The sequence below is a fragment of the Falco peregrinus genome, chromosome 10, assembly GCF_023634155.1.
Source record: "Falco peregrinus isolate bFalPer1 chromosome 10, bFalPer1.pri, whole genome shotgun sequence".
Classification (NCBI taxonomy): domain Eukaryota; kingdom Metazoa; phylum Chordata; class Aves; order Falconiformes; family Falconidae; genus Falco; species Falco peregrinus.
In genome coordinates, this window is record NC_073730.1 from 10049424 (window position 1) to 10065123 (window position 15700).

The 15700-nt window shown below is 47.3% G+C and overlaps 1 protein-coding gene across 2 annotated transcripts in view; it reads right to left on the bottom strand.

Annotated features, from left to right (window-relative positions):
* Window positions 1-15700, bottom strand: part of ATF6 (activating transcription factor 6) — an 82756-nt gene that overhangs the window by 3654 nt on the left and 63402 nt on the right. The gene's annotated exons all lie outside the window — the stretch shown is intronic.

Consider the following 15700-nt stretch of genomic DNA (forward strand, 5'->3'; position numbering starts at 1 on the left):
GCAGCCCCCTTTCTTTTTGCAGCTCAACACATGGAGCTCCATCTCAGGCAGTGCAGCCCCAAACTCAAAGGGCCCAGGCCACGCTTAGCATGTGCAGTCACACGTAGAAATTCCTGTCCTTTTTTTTCTGCCCTTCTTCATCTGCACATAATTACCAACGGAGTTGGCGTTGTGTAACTTTTAATACTGAACTGTTGTTCTTGAGCCACTAAAGTATAGGGGTGATTGAAGATAGGGCTTACTTAAGCAAGCTGAACGTTTCGCTTTCTTTTTATCGGTTTAAGAATACGTATGTATTCTTAAAAAAAGGTATGTAACCCCCTTGACACTGAGGATCTAGAGGAATCTCTTCACCAGCTTATTAATAAAAAAAAAGTTAAAATGCAATTTCTGGAAAGAATTAACTGTCCCTAATTACCATCCTGTTGTACTTGCATGACATTGTGGTGGCACTGGCCAAGGCCATTATTACCCCAAGACCTCCAGACACAGGGAGACCCAGGCTAGTGCATGGGACCCTAGCACAGGGGCATGCCGGGCTGCATCACCCCAGCGCGGCCCCAGGCTGGGCACATCTGCTGCTGCAGAAGCTGCTGGGCTTACAGGCAGGGGCTGTGCACATGGCTAGCATCTGCTGCCTGGATTTAAAGGTGGGAGACTATTCCCTGCATAGACAGTATGTCCAGGAATGTGAGAGCTGAGATTGGATTTCCAGGCACGACCAATCCTCGCCTTTCAGAGTCAGAAGACTGCCATCGGCAGGGTTTTCTTTCTGTGCTAAGGAGGATGGAAGATCACCTAATGGAAAGCGTATGGATTGGAGGAATGCAATATACATTACTGATTTTTACTGTTTTCCTGGATTAAATCTGACTCTGGATGACAGCTGACAACCGGGGCTGGACCTGCTTGTACCCCACGCCACCTGTAGAAGCCATTAGATCAAGTATGTCTGGTGTAGTAATGAAAAGCAGGAGCAAACCCTTGCTAAGGGGGCTGAGAGCCTGCAAGGGAAATCAAAGCTCCCACCTGCAGAAATGAAATGGAAAAAGCTCCGTATGTGCCACCGAGCGACCGAGGCCAGGAGCAGCTGTGCATGTCTGCGCTGCTGACCCCAACACCCTGACAAGCACCTCATCCCTTCCAGGCACGGTGCTGCTGCTAAAGCCCTACCATGGCTCGGGGTGCCGTATGCCCAGCTGGGACCCTTTTAGAGGCTGTTCCTCCAGGTCACCCTTTCCCTCATCCTTTGGATGTGCTCTTGGTTCCCACCCGACAGGCTCAGGAGAAGATGGTGGAGGGGGCTGGGCTGGTTGGTGGTGCTGCTCAGGACAGGAGGTTGCATGGGGCAGCAGAGGGGCAGCTGTGAGGGGCAAAGAGCCTGGAGGCAGCAAATGGGAGCAGACTGGCTCCCTGCGACACAGCAAGCTGAAAACACCGCTCCTCAGCTCTCACATTGCATACGACAGCTTGATAGGACCCTGGCTATGTGAGAAAACGTGCTCCAAAGCCACAAGTGGGTGAGGTGGGATGGGACAGCGGCCAGGGCCAGGAAAACCTCTCGGTAAAGCAGTAAGGCTTTCCCACATCTGCCCGCAGCAGCCAGCGCGGCGGGGTATCATTAGGGTCCCTGGCATTACACAACACGGAGGAGAGCAGCAATCCCAGGGAGCAGCCCGTGCGAGGGAGGGAGCTGTGCTGTGTGGGTGGCGGCGCCCAGCATGGGAAACACCAGCCCATCTCGGCCGGCTGGGATCCCACTTCTCCCCGCGCTGACACAGGCTCCCCCTGCGACTAAGTGAACCACGATGCAGTAAGCCACAGCTCTGCTACCCGCTGCAAGAGGTGCTGTGTCTTCCGAGGCCACCACAGCTGAGATGATAGCTGGGAGGGATCATGCTCACAACAAACCTCTGGCCAGCAGGCACGGAGGGGGCTCACACACCCAACTCGGACATCCACAGAGTGCCTGAATCCTGCCCGGTGTCTGTACGCTCAGGTTTAAAGACAGGTATCTGATTCTTTCCCCTTTCGGGTTGAAGGTGTTGTCTATGAAGAACCGCTGCAGGGAGCTTCTGCAGAGGGTCTCACCTCACAGGGATGAGGACAGTAGCAGGAATGGCTCAGTTCCCACTACAGACGTTTCTAGCAGCCTTTCCCATTACCATTAGCACCGAAGTGACCTAAAAGAGGAGGTGGGATTTCCCACAAAGACAGCAGTTACTGCTTGGTGATGCTGCTGGGCACCTGGACCAGCTGCATCGCAAGGCGCAGTCTGAACGCCATGCCGGCCCTGGGACAGCTGGCCACCACGGGACAGCCCTGCCTGGCCCACCCTGGCCCAGAAGGTGGAGGGGCTGATGCTCTGCCTAAGCCCACGTGATGCTCTCAGCAAAACAACAGGCAAACGTGACCTGAATGCAGCCGGCACGATCCGCTGTTTGGAAAGACTAGCTCACTGTCAAAGGGGCAGGCATTGCAAAAATGATTCCACATGGCTCCATCCTGAGCTTGATGCCATTAAACTGTTTCATGATCTGGATGAGGAACAGAGAGCATACTTATAGGATTTCTGGAAGATGCAAAACTGGAGAGATTTCAACCACCTTGGAGTATTGGATTAGACTGCAGTTTCGATAAAACAGAGAAGCTGTCCAAAGTCTTCAGGATGCATTTCAACCAAGGCGAGAGCGAAGTACAATGCTCAGGAGAATTGGAAAACACGAGTACAAAATGGGGCTGGGCAGAAGCACTGCAGAAAAAGCCTGAGGACTGCAGAGGATCACTGTGGATAAGCCAACAGCAAGGCAGGACTAGAAATGACCAACTCGAGTTCAAGAGAAACAGGTTTATCTTTGACCAAGTTTCTAATGACAAGGAAACACAAGCCCTGTGTGAAGCTACCTCAGGAGACCACAGCATCTCCGTGACTGGCAGTTTTGAAGCACAGGCTGGGTGACCGCCTGTCGGACAAGACCCAGGGTACTTGACCCTTGCTCTGCAGAGGCACTCGCAGCCACTCGTGGTCCCTCTGGCCCTGCCTTTCTGTGAGCTGCAGGTGCCTGTTCATGACTGCAGCGCCTTAGGGTAGACTGCGACCCCTCACTAAAGAGCTGAGGTCCACAAGGCAGCCAACACATGTCAACGGAGCTCCTCTTTGCTCATGACAGACAAGGCAGTGCAACTTGGGCAAAGGCCTTTCAGTGAGACTCGAGCTGATGTTTGCCACAGGGTAGGGGCACACACCTGCAGCGCCCATGGCTCAGACGGCAGTGAGAACTGTGCCCTGTTGCCTTGAGGCCCAGCTTAAACCCAGTGGCCATGTTCAGCTGCGCTATTCCTAATCCCTTGTCAGCAAGTGGGCACTATCTGGATGGAGTAGAGCTGTGGGTTCTCCATGGGACCCTCAGTCTGACCTCATCCACAGAATAGGCCAACAATTTTGCCTGGTGATTCCTGCATCAGATCTTTTAAAAATAGCCCAGTCCAGCTTTCTTCCCTTCCCCTCCCATGAGGTCACCCAGCAGCACCAACATCTGGAGACACCAGCGGAGCACAGAGAGGCCCTGGCGAGTGCTGAGCTCACCAGTTGCACGTGGCCGATCTCTGGAGGGGTCAGTGTAGGTAACCAGAGCTTTCTCTCAGCGCTCAGGTCAGCAAGTACTGCCCTGCCTGAGGCACAGCAGGCAGGGGTGTCTGTGCAGGCAGGGTGACAGCCCCAAGGTGCTGCTCCACCGCTGGCTGGAAGGTCGGCACTGCTAACGTGCCTTACACTGTGCCGCCTAATCGCCCAGGGCAACACTGACACTGAATTATTTCTAAATTTTATTGTCTTGAATTACCTATGACTGGTATTTTTGGGGATTACCTAAGTGAAAACACAGGAGCGGATCTCCTGTAGAGGTGTCTGGATTTATAAATAGATTTACTGCTCCTCTTTGAAGTTCAGAACATACGGCCTCTCACATGGTACAGCCTCGGGCTTAAGAAGCTATCCTTCCCAGGCCAAAAGGCTGTGTTGCAGTTAATTATTTTTTAACAGGTTTAAAAGCCGTGCTTCAGATGATAGACTATTTCAAATTAACAGCAAAGGTAACCGTGCCAAGTGTTGCTGTTCCCTGACTGCACCTTCCCAACGAGGCTCACTGGCTCGCACAGGCAGCACCGATTTCCCAGCACGAGCTTGGTCTAGGGAACAGAAATCTAATTCCCCAGTGCTGCTCTCTAGGGTTTAAGGCAGCTCCTCTTAAAAACAAACATGTTGCAAGATCCAACTGATGAAAGCTGAAGTCTGCAGTCCAAACCAAAAACATTTAGCAAATAAGGCTGAGGGTAATAACTACTGTTACAAATTACCGAAGATGATGGAAGATTGTCTTCATACTGGAAGCACTAGATTTTCAAAATGGGCTTATTAGAAAGACCGTAAAATCAAAATCCTTCTTCTCCCCTTAACGGTACTGACACATATTAATCAGCTGAATGTTCAGAAGTCCATCTTCTTGGTATTAGGCACCTACTTCTACAAGAGATGCTCTCTTAGAGAAAAGCAGAAGGCAGGTGGAGAGCTTTGACAGGCATGCAATGAAAATCTTAGTGTCTGTTCTGGAGTAAGTCAGAACAGACGGTGATGTCAGTTGTCTCTCTAGAGTTAAACTCTACACATGTCAGTGGGCTGTTTGGCCCTACGGATGCAGCCATAGAACAGGGACACGTTATTCTGGTAATTTACCCTTTCCCACCTATACGCACCTTCTTCCCTAAAAAGCTTTGCTGCAGGAAAATGCTTGTCTTGAGAACTGCACGGTTTGAGGAGAGGCTGAAACAGAACTCCTCTGAAACGCTGCCTGACCCTGCTGGAGAGTTCCAAGGCTGTAACCAAACACCATGGAAGAGCTCCTTGGCTTTCTGAAGGTGTGCTCACGCCTTAGGTACATGGATAAAGCCTTGTTCTACCAGATCAACTATGAATTTTACCTTATTCTGGGCAGCCCCACAGTGGGCTACCTAAAAATCATTCTGACAGACCACTACAACAATTCAGGGCCTGGACCACCGAGTTGACATCACCGATTCTCAGACTCTTCTCCAAGGCCCCAGCTGCCTTTGCAGCAGATAGCCCACACACCTACTGGCTGCTTCCTTAGTCAGTGACTTCTAAAAGTGGTCAGAACCTGCCCAGCTCTACTCCCACTGTGCTCACTGAGTACACAGCTAAGCTAGTGTCAACCACATGGATGTTAAACATGTCCTTAGCTCTTCCAGTAAGACAAGGAAGGGAAATCGCTTGCCCCGTCTTTAATTTAACTACCTGTCTTTGTCGGTAAGGCTAGAGGATCATCCCCTCCTTGTGGATAATAATGTAGAGTGATTTTGCTATCCATGGGACTAGTTTAGTTGATGTCGAAGTAGGTGCCAGGGAATTATCTCTGCGTAAGGTGATACAAAACCACCAGCTCTTTTAAAACCACTTTTGCTGAACAGCTACTCATGCCCTTTATACTTTCCACATTTCCTTCTAATGAGAAAGTTTGCTTTGCCACACCAGATTCCAAAGACAGTCTGTTCCAGTGTTAATTTACACTTGGAGCTCCTTCCGCAGCCCCATCTACCTCACCAGCAGCCAATGCAGCTTTCAAAGAGCCACCAGACGTGTTCCAGTACCTGGTTGCTTTGTGCTAGCTGCGCCAAGATGATGACGCTAAAGTTTGGTTTAAAGAATGATTTAGCACCAAATTACCCAAATGATTTATACTGCAACCTGCCCTGGCCCAAAACAGAGCCAATGTTCAAGGCAGCAGAGGGTTCAGAAAGCGCAGGCTTCAGGAGAAGGCGAGGGCACCAGCTGCAGGCAGCTCTGGGGCTGGCCTCCTGGAGGGCTGCAGCTGTCCCCAGCCATAACGCAGGGGGCTTCCTCCGCACTGTCACCTCTGCAATCCTCCACCCCATCTCTGCTGAGCAGCCCTGACTGTCCTACCCAGCACATCTGGACGATGTTTCCATCTGAAGGGTTGGTATACACTACCAAATAAGTATATAAATGAAGCAGTGTTACTCTAACAGCTACGCAGACTAAAAATACACTCACTGCAACAACGCAGCAGGGCTCCTAAAACATTTACAGATTTACTTGCTATACGGGATTATTTGAGGCAAAGGAGAAAGTTATACTGTGACCAAAATAACTTCTCTTTTTAAATGTAAACTCCCGCTTAGAACTGTTTGCAAACAAACCAGATGCAATGGTGTCCCCTCTCAGTCCCTGACACAGGTTAAGTGAGACCCTGGGCATTGCAGGTCTTCAGGTGTCCTAGCACCCCTCCATCAGCGAGCCAGGCTGCTGGGTCTACATGCACACAGGAGCAGGGGTCGCAGTCAGAACCACTGGATCTGCACAATCAAAGTCACTTTGACAAGCCACAAGATGCTAGCAAGGAGACAGGGGCTGTCTCCATGTCTAAGCTGTTGGAGCACTGGTGCCAGGGGCTATCCAAGGGGGATACATACAGGCATGAGAGGTAAAACAAGAAACCTGGAGGAAACAAGCTCTCTGTGACCTCCTAAGTAAATAATGGAGCTGCAGGAGAGATTGGCACTGGCTGTGGATGAGGACCAGAACATGCCCTGAGGTTGCGCCACTATGTTATTTTTGGAAAAGGCCAGTGCCTGTGGGCACGTGGTCAGTGGCAGGTTTGTGCCAGACGGTGACCTGCAGCACCTGGTCCAGAATGGGAGATCTTGGGGAGAGGGAAGGAAAGTTGGCTCTTCCCAGGGAGCACTGCCCACCTGATCTCCTCCCATTCCAATCTTCTTTCATGCTGTACAGTCACTTCCCTCTAAGAGAAAGAGCAGGAACTACAGAGGAGAGGGCCCACCATTTAAAGCTCCCTCAGGTAGAGTATTTCTCAGAAATACTGAGATATTTTTGAGAGCACTGGCTGTGCATATGTGTGTTGTTGGCAGAGTATCATTGCTGCAGGATGGCCATACTTGAAACCTAACCAGCTGTGGCAACGCTAATGACAAGGGGAAAAAACAGAAGAGGAAAATAAGACAAGACGCAAAGCAGTTCTGCTGTGCAGGAAACTCTGTTGGGAGTGAAGGAAAGAGGCTGGAGAAAGAGCAGCTCTGTTAGGCAGAACCATCCCGTGCCTGCTTGGGAGGCACAAAAAGTATAAACAAGCTCCCCACACAGCCTGCAAACCCAGACATACCCACTTACATGACAAATCACTGTACACAGGAGAGCAGACCAGAGAGCAATTCCAGTAAAGGCTTCTTTCAAGAACAAGGGCTGGAGGGCTTGTCCCATCACCCAGGGGACTGCTCCCTTTGAGAGTGGCAGGGAGGGACTGGGAGGCATGGGCACAGCCCCTTTGGTTCCTACCACAGCCATAGCATCCTACAAATGCTGTTATTGCTGGAAAACCCTTCTGGCCCAATGCTACCTTTAGTTTTAAAGGCCAGAGAGCTCCTCTTTTTCCCACTGTGCTGGTAAACTGGCTGCTCTCCTTTTCCAGCCTTGGTGCTGCCTAAGGACGGCGTGTTCTGCGCAGGCAGGAGAGCAAAGTCCCAGCAGCAAAGTCCCATCCAACGTTCTGCCTCTAACACTGACCAGTAGGACCAGCAAAAGTCAGGGCAAGCGTGTACTTTTTGGCGATATGTGAAACAGTAAATAACTGCTTCCTAGCTACCTCATCTACGCCGTTCATGGTTCTTCAGGTCTTGTTATAACTCTTCCCTCAGCCATCGCTGTCAAACTCAACAGTCGCTGTGCTAAGGGAGCTGTTGCACTTGATGTTCATCACTGTTGCTTTTTCCCTGCATCTTTCATTGTTTTATATACATCTATAAACATCTATGACAAAATATGTATAGCACAGAAGATGGGGATTCAGCAGGGCTGTAAAGATGGTTCATGTTTTGTTTTCTACTTCCTCTCTAATAAATCACAGTGCTCTTCCTCCTTGGCTAAGCCAGTGCTCCAGGGAAGGATGCACAGTGCCTCCTCTGAGCAGCAGCAGCTTGGTTAGAACCTGCCATTGTATGTCTGGTCAGGAACATTTTTCCCATGCAAATCCTTTTGCATTTTTTTCCCACCGAGTTTCAACTACTGAACAGTTTTGCTCCCTCCCAAGATCTTCCAGCCCGTGACTGGAGATGTACAGGCATCTCCCCAGCACAGACCTGCGTGGGAGTCTCCTGGTAACACCCCCTTTATTGGGGGAACATCTGTTTCCACCTTTTATTTACACCTTGTAGAGGGATACTAATCCACAAGGCAGCCTTCCCTGTTGTCTCACAACAGCTTGGTTTCCTTTAGCAGTCGCTGAAGAACTACCTTTTCCCAAGTTTTTCAAACGCTCAGGTATGTTATTGTGCTGAAGAGGCCACCCTTATCTTCACACTTGTTATCCCTCTGAGGCCTCTGATGGAGCACTGAGGCAGGACCTTCCCCTGCAGCAAGCTGTGCCAACTCTTCCCAATCTATCGCATGTACCAGGGCATGCTCGACTCTCACAGCCAGCTTGTGCAGAAGCCAGACTTGATTTTTCACAGTTGCTGAGGCTATTTTAAAACAGTTCACCTTATTTGTCACTTGCAATTCTCCTGACACTTACACAGCCTCAGTGGTTAACATCAGCACAAGAACTTTTTGCTCTTCCCTTTGACAGTGCTGATTTCAACTTCAAGTGCTCTTTTACACCTTGGTCCTCCACAGGCACTAGAGATTCCCTGGCAGGCTTCCTCTGAAAAATGTTTGGTTTTTTTGTTTTGTTTTGGTTTTTTGTTTTTTTTTTTGCCTCAGGCACACTGTTCCTCAGTATCTTTTTCTGGCTTGACTTCTTATGGTTTGACATTTAGTTTGCCAGAAATTGTCCTCTTTTCTATTCCCTCACTTGGCTACAATGTCTATTGTTTAAAAGATATCTTCTTACTTCTATGAATCGACATTAATGCGTTACTTAAGCCCGCTGGATTTTTTAGGGTCCTTTTAAAGACTTTTGCAGTGAACTTTTAATCTTTAATCAATCTTCATAACATTTGCCAGCATTTTACCCTAACGGTTATTCTTTTAATATGTTTTCCTATTCTTTTTTAGCCTTTACCTTTGAACTGTAGTATGTACTTCATCATTTCACTTAGTTAAACTAATTCTATCAGTAAGTGTCTACAATTTGAGTTCATTATTTTTTTCCAAGAGGCAGCATCACTTTTTCATTGACATGGACCTTCTCTATCACCCAATATCATTTGTATCCTAGTCCTAAAGAGTCTCACTGATTTAAGAGCGAAGGCTGGTGAAAGCCTGTATTCACTTCTAGTTGAAATGGCTTTATAGGTTGGATGGTATCCAAAGCATGAGCTGAATTTTCCACCTGTCTCACTTGGACACGTAAAATTACCTCATTTATTTAGATACTGTGATCAGCTCTTGCTTATAGAAGAATATTTTTAACACCACCTCTGTGAAGATTCTGTCTGTGTGGGGTAAGCACCTTCCTCCACATGAGCTTCTCTGATTCAATGCATTCACCAGTTAATTAAAAAGAAATCATACACACACGTTGCAGAGCACCTATCTGAATGCTGCACACTAATAAAAGCGAGTCATCTGATTCAAAGATTTCTGTCTCCCAGCTACAACAGCAGGAGATTCACACCTTTAATGTGAGTCCTGCTCTGAAACAGAGTGCATCCTTTCTCATGGTGAGGGGCAGCTCGGGCTGGCAGTCTTTTTCTTCATCCACAATCACCCAGAAAGCATTTGTGCTGTACACGGACTCTTCGTCTCTTCATCTGGGGCTACTACAGACAGGATGGAGGTAGGTGGTTTGCAATGAAGTGCTGGATGACCAGAAAAGTTCTTCAGATGCTCAAGATGTATTTCTCAAGTGCTTTCCTACAGCAACCCCGCTACAGAGGATCAAGCCCAGAGGATGCCCAGGAAGCACACCATGAAGTGCCAGAGGTAAGGTGGACAGTATGAAGAAGTTGAGGAAAGCTGTAGCATGGAGGACAGACCTGGGATATGAGAGGAAAGCAAAAGCCTCTCCCAGCCCCGCTGGTGGCAGTCTCCTTAGAGATTGCAGTCCAAACGCTGAAAAAGACCGTCTTAGATGGCTGTGTTTTTACTGATCTCTAGGTTTACTCCAGTGATGTTCTCAAGACAGTACTCATAAATATGAACCTCCTCTACCAGGTCTGTTGCAGATTTTTATGTTTTTACAGGGCGAGCTCATTATGGATAATTATGTTTCAGATCATTGCAGAAATAAAGAGCTACCAGAGTTGGCCTGTGTATCGCAAACATAAAACTGTTTTAACACTAAAAGGAATTATGTAATCCTGAATTTACAACATTTTAAAATGTATTAAGGCAGATCAGCTGGGCTCAGGGCTAGAATTACGATGTGCTGCCCAAACACAGTTCAGCGTAGCAGAGATGGCAACGGTAATCTGACGGATTGGGAAGCAAATCTTCTCTTCGCTTTGCAGCACAGCTCTCGGCACAGGGCCTTCTGCGGCGCTCGGTGGGAGAGCATACCTACATGGCAGTATGGGCATCCAGGGTTAACGGACACCTAGAAGACAGGGTCTCTGCAGCGAGAAGCATAAACATTCGGTTCTAAACTGAATTTGGCTCCTTCTGCAACTCCATACTGGCATCCATACTGGCAGCTAATGTCACGGGTTTCTTTTTTCTTCTACTTCGCAGATTTTATAGAAGTGTGTCTTTTATATGGAAAAAACAATCTGGTGTAATAACTCGAACACTGGCGTTGGAAATACTAAGTACGAAGTCCAATTAATTTATGACTCATTCTCTACCCCCTTCGTGAACAACATGTTCCCAAGAAAATGCCATCTGCAGCATTTATCCTGCCTATACAGGGAAGACCAGTCACACTGGAGCTTGGCCTGCTCCACCACACAAACCCCAAGAGATAGTCTTTTTTTGTATTAATGAAGGGGCAAAAAGGCACAGAAGATCCTCTGAAATCATCTTCCTGTTCTTTTGAATACACAAAAATAGGTTACTCATTTAGCAATTTAGGTAAACAGCTCGTTATGAAAAGTCATTGGGGAATAAGATTTTATGATTTCATTTCTTGATTGTTTCCTGTCTAACTAAATAAACATGAACTCAAGTGACACAGATTCCATTACTCTTGTGCGCAGATTCCTGAATGATGTCTTTCATACTTTTCTGAATAATTTAATCTCCTTTCTGTCAAAGACAACATATATTAACAGACAATGGTTGGGGAGAGCAAAGTCTCTCAAAGACAGCAAAATCTGTTGAAAACTTCTCTTTAAGGTTGAATCTAGGCAATGATCGATTCTGATGTTCAAAGAAATGTAGGAAAGTTTGGGGGAGGTATTATGTTTCGATAAACTGTGCTTTTACATCGCTTTGAACAGAGAATGGGAGTGAGAACAGCAGCATCTTACAACATGACTAAAACCTGTCATTAAAATTCCTTGATAAAGTATGTTCTGCCACGATTCCAATCCTGACCTCTACAGCACAGCTCTACCTGAGCACGAGAGCTGAAGTACAGCTGTGACATTAGCAAACCATCCTAATTACAGCAGAACCATAGCGACCTGACCTGATACTTGCCCACAACTGCACACAAGGGGTGGCAGAATCTCCCCGTTTCTCAATCCAGGTTCAGTAATCGGTTATTGCAGTGAGGTCTAACCCAGAGCTAACCACAGCTCAGATTCCTCCCTAGTCAGGCTTCACCAAACTACTTTTATCCCGCAACTGGCAGCCCAAGAAGCAGAAGGGTGGCATTTTCAAAATAGCCCGTAGGTTTACGGCATGGAGACATTCTCAGATATATTTCCCTGCATCCTGGTTTAGAGATCTTGATGCTTTGAAGGATTCTCAGTGACCTTCCTGAAAAACCTTAGCCATCGCCCTTCTTTCATCTCACAGATAGGTTGCAATCCTACATACACAACTTCCAGAGCCTTCTGCTCACACACTATAGCTTATAAGGCTGTGCTGAGTTCTCAGCACTTTTTGCTAAAGCCAGATATAAAAGCAGAAACAATGAGGGAAGTATCTCTACAGATCATGCTGGTGTGGCCAAGAGCTGTGCTCTCTGTACCTACTAGAGTGGCTGAGCTTCTCAGCCTGGGGCCAAGGACAGCAGCTGGGAGATGGAGCCACACAGACTGAGTTGTGGCTTCTAAGCGTGATGAGAAGAATGAACCAACAGCTAGAGATAGCTGGGGCCATCAGCCTCCTGGAAACCATTCCCAAGCCATCCCGAGTGAGAGAGAAGGATACCCAAAACGTTAAGCAGCAACCTTCAGGGAAGCAGCTGCTGTTGAGCGGTACATATTGTTTTAGATCTTCCTCATTCAATGACTGACTGAGAATTTTACTTCTTGCTCTGAAAGACGGAAATGGCATCTTTTGTTTGCTTGACCCTGAAAGGCAGAGGAAGTTGGAGACTTTATTTATTTAACCCCAAGACATGGGAACTTACAGAACATTGTCACTTCCCAAAGAGCTTTTGTTTTTATTTTCCTTCTCAGCCTGTGTGGGTTCTGTTTGCCTTATGGATTTTTCACAGACAGTTTGCTACCAGCCTTGGACATCTGTGAGTGGCCTGCACATGGCTGCAAGTTGAAAAGAAGGTTCTTTGTAGCTGCATGCAAATAATCATGCTGCTTGATGGCAGAAACAGGTCTAGCTTTGATCAAAAAGCCTTACCACTAGATTGTTATTGACCTTTTTCATTAGAATGGGTGTTATTTCAGAGCACTTTTGAAGTCTGTAACATCAGTATGATGATGGATGCTAGGAAAGAAGGCTGAGGAAACTGGTTGCAATCACAAGCTGGCCAGCACAACAGAGCACACGGACTTTGCAAAACTCACCATCCCATTCGCAGTACATTTCTGCCCTTAGGAGACTACTTAGCTGTTGTGTGTCACGACAAAAAAAAAAGGAGCAGGGCTCCTTAAGAACCCTGAAACATACAAGCTACAGAGGGTCAGGCACACAAACAGCCCTCTCAAAGGCAGACTGTGACATCTATCCAGAGTCTTTGTAAAAAATTCAAAACTCTCTCTGTCATGGCTGCCAACTCCCAGAAAATGAGCCTCAGACCTCACCAGGGGCTTTCTCATCAGGTCTTTCACTTTTGTTTGGCTGTGAGTGCAGACACCAGCCTTCAGTTTAGAGACAGCAAACGACGGAAGGACTTTCAAGTAAGGGCAACTGTTCTGCACAGGGATCCTAGTGAAAAAGGCCGCCTTAGCGCTGCTAAGGCCACCAGTACTCACGGTGAGCACACACCTGCACAGACATACACAGCTGCTCCTACCAAGAGGACGTGCAAGCTGTGAGAGTGCCTAACCTCACCCTAGGGAGAAATGCATTAACAGAATGGGCTAAATGCTGAATGCTGTCTCCTACGCTGAACGGCTGTGCACACGTTAGCACTTTAGTGTGCTGCAAGGAGAGGACTACTGGTGGCGTGTGTGGTGCTGCAAAGCTGCAGGCATTCTGCAGAGACAAAGGCTTGAGCTTCGGGCAGGAAGAGTGGCTTAGCTATGCTGTACTCTATAGATTATTTTGATCCAAAGATCGATCTTATAACCCACTGCATTTTTTACAGAAGTTAAGTAAATAGAAAGCTAATCGCAGATGTTTTCATTTAAACTTCAAGAAAGGCACCGCCTATATGTCAATCTGGAATTGGTGTAATGAGCCAACAAGACTCTGAATTACAATAAAAGCAAATTTAGGAATGAAATCTACTGGAGACTTAACTGGTCTCAAGTGCATAGTTAGATTTCTAAAATAATAGCTACAATCCAGCATAACAAACATGACTTGCTTAAAAACAAAAGCCAGAGTTTAATTGTACATTGCAGTTGGCTTTCATTCCCATGAGAAACTGCAAGATATTTCTTTTTGGAATGATTTCTCAGTAAAGGCACACCAATGGTGCCCGCAAACCCATGTACATCAGGACAAGGACTACCCAGTCCTGCTTTTTTCCTTCCAGGCTTACCACCCCTAACGTCCTTATGTACCATCAGGCAGATATTCTGCGGCACTGCTTGTGTCCACAAATGCCGGGGCTTTGCCGTTGGGCAGAGGAGGTCAAAACGTGGACATGGCTGGCTGCAGGGGCCAAGGGGAGAGCTGTACCCAGGGAGAGCAGCCAGCAGGGGAATGGGAGAAGGGTAAAGGGCTCGCGAGAGCATCTGACGAGGCAGAAAGGGAGGAGCTGACAGCAAGTACTGGCTGTGAACTGGGGGTGGCCCAGCAGGCTTGGAAAGGGGTTTGGAACAGGGTGGGGAAGGAGGAGAAGAGGGTAAGAGGGGGAGAACTAACAGGTACTGGCATGTAATGAATTACTATACTTTTAAAAAAATGATTAATACTTAAATGTATTTAACATGTTAACATATGAAACATTTAAATATTTAAACATACTGCTGTGTACCTGCACAGAAGCCCACAGAAGGGGATTTCGCTGGCTTACCATGCTTGCAAAGGGGCATGGGCGATTCAGGCTGACCAGGAGAAGAAGCACATAGGAAAAAGTTACATGGTAATGGCCATTTTTACTTTTTTCCAATATGCAACAACAGAATAGTTTTTATCAAGTTTTTAACTTGAAAACGAGTAACATACTGTTATTGCTTTGTACAATATTGTTCTCTTATTTCCACCTTATTGAATGCATGCGTGTGCACATACACGCATCAGTCTACTACAAAATTTTTGCCATTAGCTGCACAGCACTGGGACTGCCACTGGCCAGGCTTACCCCAGTTCTTCCCTCCAAGAAAAACTCTACGAACTGTAAACCTGATTTTGCTTCGTACACTGGTGAAAACTGCCAGACCGATCTCACACAACCTCCATGCAGAGTCATGCAGGACAGTGACTGACAACTCCTTTTACTTCCTAATCTTTGCCCATACCTGTTCTCTGTCTCTGCAGCTGGTGGTAGGAATGGCTCAAGCCAACTGAAGGCAGAGTCTCTAGCGAAGCTCAGAAGGCACTCAAGCAACCAAAATGCAATCAGAAAAGGATGATGGTCCTACTAGGAAAAGACTGTCCAAGTAGTTCGAAGGGTTCTTGGATGAGCAGTAAGCTGTTTCGTGTTTGGAAAGTGTCACGGCTAAACTGTAATACACAGACAAATAAAGATCCTGCAGAAGAAAGCAAGTGACGGAAGTCCTGAAAAAGTTCCAAAGCACAGACCACTTTCATTCCCTTTATCTCCTCTGCCAGGCTGGTGGCAGCAAAAAGGAAGAGCAAGGAAGTGGCAGTGGAAAAGGTTTCCCTTCCTCCACAGAGATCTAGCTGAGGCACAAGAAAAGGCAGGAGGGGACAAGTTCTTTCTCTGAAAGTTTTGCCAGTTCCTCCCAGGGAGACCTGTCCTCTTCTAGCAGCCAACTCTCTGCAGGTGGACAAAGAATTAAGGTGGGCTTAAAGAACAGCAGACAGCTGGGAGGAAAGCTTTGCTGTCAGCTAACTTCCAGATGCTTGTTCAGGACGTGCTCAGTCCCCACGGAGGCAGAATAGGGTGGAGAAGCAACGTTCTCAAAGGAGAGAAATGGGTTCTTCTCCAGGCAGAATTTTTAGTGAATCATCTCCAGGTAATCTACTAATAATCAAATTAAAAATCAAGACAAGTTACCTACTGGCTTC